The following is a 7,116-nucleotide window of genomic DNA, read 5'->3' on the forward strand; positions in this document are numbered from 1 at the left end:
GATTAGCATACATTGGTGGGTGGAGGGCTGGAACACACACACATATATACACACACAAACACACACGTACAAAAAGCATATACGACAGAGCACGACTGATTTTCTGTTGGGTTGATAACATCAGCTTGCCAGTATGGTGTACTTCTTGTCGCAATGTGATTGGTAAAAATCAGGTGGCATCACAGATCCAGCATCGACTGAGCTACAACAGCTGCAATAATCATGTACAACAGATGTAAGGCACACACAGCTTACACACACACACAACTTAAGAAATATGTACGCACATACACAAAAAGCAAAGGCATCATTATTGTCAATATTGCATCTGCACCGGTACTTGCTTGTACATCTGTTGTTCTTGGCGAGGAAAGTGGTCCTTATTCCCCCGACACTCATCACACTCACAAATACACAGGCTCACATATTCAACATGCTGACCTGCCACCACTAAACACACACAGAGAAGCCAGTTTTCTGTCGCCTGTGGTTGTTTTCATGCTGTCAGTCAGAACAGAGGAACCTCAAGACACCTTTGTGATTACCTAAAATTATACCCACCACTAATGTGATATTAATTATATGCTTAAATTAACTATAATTTCCATCAGCTCTACAAAAGGCTAAAATCCTTCATGTTCCCACTGGATCAGAAACTGTTTCTCTTTTTAGTGAACCAGATCAATTGGTTCCACTCAGCAATAAGTTTGCCAAATTGAGCGATGTTTTCACCTATGACTGGTATGTTTGCACATCTGTCACTTAAATGATCCAATGTCATTATATGTCATATATATATAGTTGGCGACTCATCTCTTCTCTTCCTTATGTTCAAGTTATGTAATGTTCTTAAGTTCAAATGCAGGCTCTGTAGAGACCTTTAGAGGGGCTCAAAAATGTTTTAAAGGGGCAGGAACAACATAATTTATGGCATAACCTGTTGAATTATAGCCACCCATATTCAAACAGAGTGTAACGAACCACAACAAACAAACCAAGTCATACTAAATTATTGTCCCCCACCTAATTAAATCAGAGGGGGGGACAGTTTTATATGCCAATATAGCAATTTGCTTTCTAACAAAAAACCCTGATTGGTGGAAAGGTTGCTTCTTTCAAGCCATTTAACTTATGAATATTGTTTCTAAACAAAGAAGCATTCATTTTAGCCCTGTAGTGGTATAATGTGTCATTTTGCCAACAAAGTTACCCTCTAATTTATAGTTTTGTTCTATTGTGACAACAGATTTATTCTCTCATCAAAAACAGCCAACATATCACATGATTTATTTGATGATGTGTTATAAAGTGCCACAAAGCTGATAATCTGCTACAGGCACAGATCAGTGTTGAGTATGAGAAACATTCAACAGTAGAAACAAATCACAGATCTAAAAATGTAGGTTTGCAGCAAAAAAGTTCTCTTATTTCAATGCACAACATAAAAAGAGCCTACAAATGTAAAAAAAAAAAATATAAAATATAAAAGCATTAATTCTGGTAACTTTAAGCTTATTACTCAATATACAGCTCAGCTTGAAATCAAACAAGAATGAAGAAATTGTCACAAGAAAGCAGAGACACCACCTGCACACTGATTCACTAATCACACAACATCATCAGGTGACTGAACAACCACTCAATTAAAACCTGGATCAATCTAACATCAATCAGATTCTTTAACTGTGAGTCCAGTCAGCTCACTATAACTCTTCAACAGATTAAGTGTCCAAGCAAATTAACAACAGCACATTATAAAGCCACAGAGAGACATTTAATCATCAGAGAAGAAATTAGCAACCACAGAGACAGAAAGACGGAGAGAAAAGGTTTATCTGACTCACGTTATCTGACGTCTTCTTCTTTCTTTAATGGAGATGAAGGGTCCTGGTAGTTTCACTTACATTATGTTGTTAATCACTTTAAGGCAGCACATGTTTGGCTGCTGCATGCCACCATGAGTCCAACCCTGATACCTGAAGCAGCATTAAGGCCCTGAGGCTGCACCTGTGGAGCGGGTCTCTCCATCCGCTCCCCCGCTCTTTCAAAATGGCTTGGCAATTTCAATTATATCCTCAGGGGGCGTTTACAGTGGAGCTCACTCTCAGCCGGACTGAGCGTGATATAAGTATAATATGACATTCTCCCTCAAATCAAACATCCCAAGATATGAGTGGAAAGTTTGTCCTTGCAGCTGCATTTATAACCTTTTTTGACTCAAAAGTAGCTTAACCATGTCATGTGATAGGCTACTTCAGTAGGCCCACACTTAAACAACAAATACTGGTACCACTACAGAAAATGGCGGATGTACATTTAATATCCAGGAATTCACATTATAGACCCTACCACTGACTATCCCTGTAATAAACTGCCCACAATTTCACACACTGACTATACGTGGTCCAGCCATATATTAGGTATTGACCTAGTCTTGTTCTTTATCTAGATATGCCTAAAAGGGTCCATGTTACCTCCATGTGCTACCCAAAAATATGACTAGAATAGAATAGTCTTTATTGTCATTGTACATGTACATTCACCATACATGTCTTTATACATAGACACTAAATGAATAGCAAAATAACCCCATGCATGCCCTCTGTCCACCCTGCTGGTCCCATTCCTTTCTGTTTTTGGAGTGTTTTTGGGCCTTCAAAACCTTCACAATTGACATTGACAGCAGAGTTCAAAAGTGCATACAAAATCCTACCCTGATATTAAAATGTGGAAGTATTGTCCTTGACACTTTGGCCAGGCACAGAGGTTGACTGGACATTTGATGAAATGTAATTTCATGGTGGAATGATTGACTTAACTAATATTACAATATGCAGTTACTAGACCTGACATCTCTATCTCTTGAAACGTTTAATAGTGTATTTCCTTAGAATAAAATGGATCACATAGAACCAGAAAAAAGGCATCCTTGAGTCAAGTTTTTTTGTGAAACTAAGTGAATTAAATAAAATCTTCCAAAAGCTGAATTATCTCTGTCACGCTGGCAGATAACCAGGCTTTCGCTCTTATATTGTAAATATTGTGGCACTTGAATTATTACTGACCTGACATATATAGCAATAAAAGGATGTTAAACTTGGATTCTCTGTTGGTCTCCGCTATCAAACATGAGCAGACACAACAAACAACAAAAGATGAGAGATCAAAACTTATATCCCAACAATAAATCAATGCGAAAACTCCCTCATCTGGCATATCTGAGGAGCAAACGTCCTCTGAAAACAGCACTGTTGGCCTTCATAGTGCACTGGGATTTGCCAAAAACATGTTGCAGCAGCACAGCCCTGCACGCAGTGGCTGTTTCATATTCAATGAGTCTGTTGTCAGCGATGTATGACACAGCTACATGAGAAATAGCGGCGCAGCAGAGAGAGTTTTCTGAAATGTATGCCTTCCCCCCTCATTCACTGCTTTCTCCATCTCCTAATTAAATCAATTTCACCCTCCTTCTCTCTACCTCATGTCTTTCTCCTTCTCTTTCCTTCTCATTCTTTCCATTGCTCTCTCTCTCTCTCTCTCTCTTTCTCTCTCTCTCTCTCTCTCTCTCTCTCTATCTCTATCTCTCTCTCTCTCTCTCTATCTCTCTCTCTCTCTCTCTCTCTCTCTCTCTCTCTCTCTGTCGTTCTCTTCTACTCTCAATCTCTCTCGCCCGCTCTCTGCCCTATGTGACTCCCCTGGCTGCAGTTGATTGATGATGAGAGAAATCTCCCAAGGACAGGCGCCTTGTTAAAGACAGGCCAGTGTGTTCTGTGGGTGGGAGCAAACGGAGATGGAGGGGGTGAGTTAGGGGGATTACAAAGAAAGGAGCTCCCTGATATCCCCCTGCTGCCCTTATCTTTACCCTATCCTATCCAAATTTGTTCTCTCCCTTTCCTTACTTGTCTCCCTTCTACATCTCCTAAACTTCCTACCCTGTAATATTTTGTTTATCACTGTTTCTTCTGTGTTTCATTCACCCTGTTTTTTTCGTTTTCCACTCACCTGCCTCCCCAGCTTTACTACCAGGCCCTTTTTTTAGCATCTGCGTTGAGGGAGAACCTCGTCACCAGGGGGACCAAGGGATGGGGATGGGGATGATAGTTATCAGGTGTATAGGGAGGAGGGAGAGGGGGATAGAAAGAGGGAAAAAAGGGGGCTCTGCAGTCTCTGCTGAGGCCCCTCCAGGGGGGGCCAAGGCGTTTTGGACAGGGGGCCATCCCAGAGAGAGACAAGCTGCGCTCTGATTAATGACAGGGAAGCCATCGTATTCATCACTGCCCCACATCAGCCCTGAGAGAAACACTGTTTGTTGCCAGGACTGGTGGCTTTCCTGCTTCTCAATATGTTTTTTTTCCTCCAAGGTTTCAAAATAATGACTTATGAGGAAAGCAAACTCAAAATATATAGTGAGGTAAATAAATAAGAGGGAGAAAAAACTGATTATAGAAGAATATATTGTATTGGATTGGTATTAAAAAAGGTATGAAAAGGAGTAGACTAGGGAGGATGAAAAGAGAAAGGCAAAGGACCAATGAAAGTAGAGTTAAAACCACTAACTATTCATTTAATTATTCAAGCAAAAAATGCCATAATTCTCTAGTTAAAGCTTCTAAATTTTGAAGACTGGCAGCTTTTGTGTATCTCATGTGATGGCAAACTGAATATCTTTGAATTTTAAAAATGCTCATCAGACGAACCAAACATTTGATATAATCCCCTCAGGCAATTAGTCTATTAATTTAGGAAACAATCAGAAGATGAAACAATAATGGAAATAATCATTAGAGTAGTTGCAGTAGATGAAATGAATCAAGCATGAAAGGATTACAGTAGGAAGCATGAAACATGAAGAAAGGAAAGAGGAGGCAAAAACAAAAAGGCAATGTGACTCAATTTTCTGCTGAATTCCTAAATATATTCCTGGAATTGCGAAAAGATCTTTGTCCAAATAGATTTCTGAGATTTCCAAATATGGCGACTTCCAGGAAAGAACAACAACAAAAAAGACCAACCACTCAGTACTGTGTGGAAAGCACCTGAACAAATTGTGATAAATGGATGCCTTCTATGGTTAAATCGGAGAGCTTGTTGTGAAATCCATGTGCTGCTAGCAAATGTAAATTAATGTAAATCGCTTTGTTTTAATTTACACAAGGAACTTATTGAGTCTCAGAGTGCCTGATTAAACCTACAGCATGCAGTATACATGGTCATGCAAGGCAGATCATTACTTTGATGTCCTATTCTACACACACATAGCAAGGTTTCTTATGCTCAAGCGCTCATTACAGCAGTCCAAAGCTGATCAAAATTAAAATCCCTTTGATTTCAGGCAGAGACACTTTGTGACTCTCAAATCTGAGATGTTTCTAAACCTTCCAGTAATGAGAGCAAGAAGATTTTTATGAACTGGGGCCAAGATCATTTAGTCTTTTAATCTCAAAGTAACACACAACACAAAAAAACAGACTTAATTAAGATTTTAAAAGGCAGATTTCACTCAGTTAAACATACAACCTGGCCTTGAATCTGTTAACCAAGTTGTTTTTTTTCCCCCCACTGCAATCACACATATGTAGTCCCTCTTGTTCCTCTCTCCTCCTCCTCTCCTTCCTTTCCCCCTTGCTATTCTGTCCTCCTTTTCTGTACTTCCTCTCCTCCTCTCCTCTTTTTCTCCCCAGGCTCTCCACAGACTCATACAACATTTATGACTGTCTGGAACATGCGCTTGCAGCAGGAAACTGAAGGGCATATATTCTTATCCCAACACCAATACTAGGGCTGTCTAACAGCTTATTTGAGAATCCTGGGTATCTGAGAATCCTGGGTCTGCTTCTTTTTACACCAAACAGTATTACACCAATTCTCCAGTGACATTGCCCTGCTTAAAACTTTTGCTGGAGTCCGAGACAAATTTCCCCACAGGGGTATCAAGCCTAATCTAGTCGATTTTACCTGCCATGTGAATGTAAATCAGAAAGCCCCCTTGTCTGCTGTGTATCACAAATGCAGTGCAGTGTGCGGGATAGAGGGTGGAGAAAAAGTGCAGTATAGTGCGATAAGCTTGTAAAATGTGGAACCTCTGTGACGGCTACATCTGCACAGATAAAGACACTTTTTATTTGTTTCCTCTTCTTGTAAACTTGACTGTACTGTGTGAGGTTTTTTTTTCCAGCTTTACATTTACAAACTTTTCACCTGACATCTGTCCAAATTATAACCACAGCAGTCTACTAAGCAGCTTCACTGCCCAGCTCAAGGGTATGGCGGTGGTACTTGCTGAGTCATTTCATACTGAGATTTGTACCAACAGCCTTCCCGTCACAAGCCATTTCTTTGCCCCGACAATCTTTTTCTGCACCACTTGCATCTCTCTCTGTAGCAGCATGGTGCATTACTTTATGACAACATTTATATTATGTCCTCTACGTGAATGAGACTTCTTTATGGTTTATTTTTGGCTTCTTTGTAAAGGCAATCAATTATACTCTGCTTTAAGCTGAAAGAGTTGAGATTAAGTGCAATCAGAAGGAGTAGAGCTTTTGAAATTTAGTGGTTAAAGGGTGTAATTGTATATAATATAAAGTGCAGACGCTTGTAGATTTGAGGTGATATAAGGATTTGCATGAATGCCTGAGTGTAGTTAATAACCTTTTGAAGTTATAATCCTTAACATTTTAGTCCTGGATTATTTGGTGACACTAGTCATGACTGCAAATGCACTTTAATAATAAAACTCACAAGCTTCAGTTCAAAATGACACTCGCATTGATAACTGCAGACAGCAAACGTGACATGAGTGGCTACTGTATCAGAAATTCATGAAGAGAGGAGCAACACATGTACGTTTACGTTACAATGAAACAACCCAGAGGCCATCACAGAAACTGTAGGCCCAGAGAAATAATTGACTCACATTGTTTAGGGCTGCAACGCAAGCTTAAATTCATTATGGGTTCATCTTTCCATTATTTTCTCAATTAAGTGATTAATTGTTTCATGTATAGAATGTTAGAAAATAGTGAAAAATGCATGGTGACGTGTTTTGCTGTCAAAAATGAGTAACACGATTATTCAATTATCATAATGGTTGTAGATTAATTTTCTGTGGATCAA

Source organism: Scomber scombrus, chromosome 16 (assembly GCF_963691925.1).
Source record: "Scomber scombrus chromosome 16, fScoSco1.1, whole genome shotgun sequence".
NCBI lineage: Eukaryota > Metazoa > Chordata > Actinopteri > Scombriformes > Scombridae > Scomber > Scomber scombrus.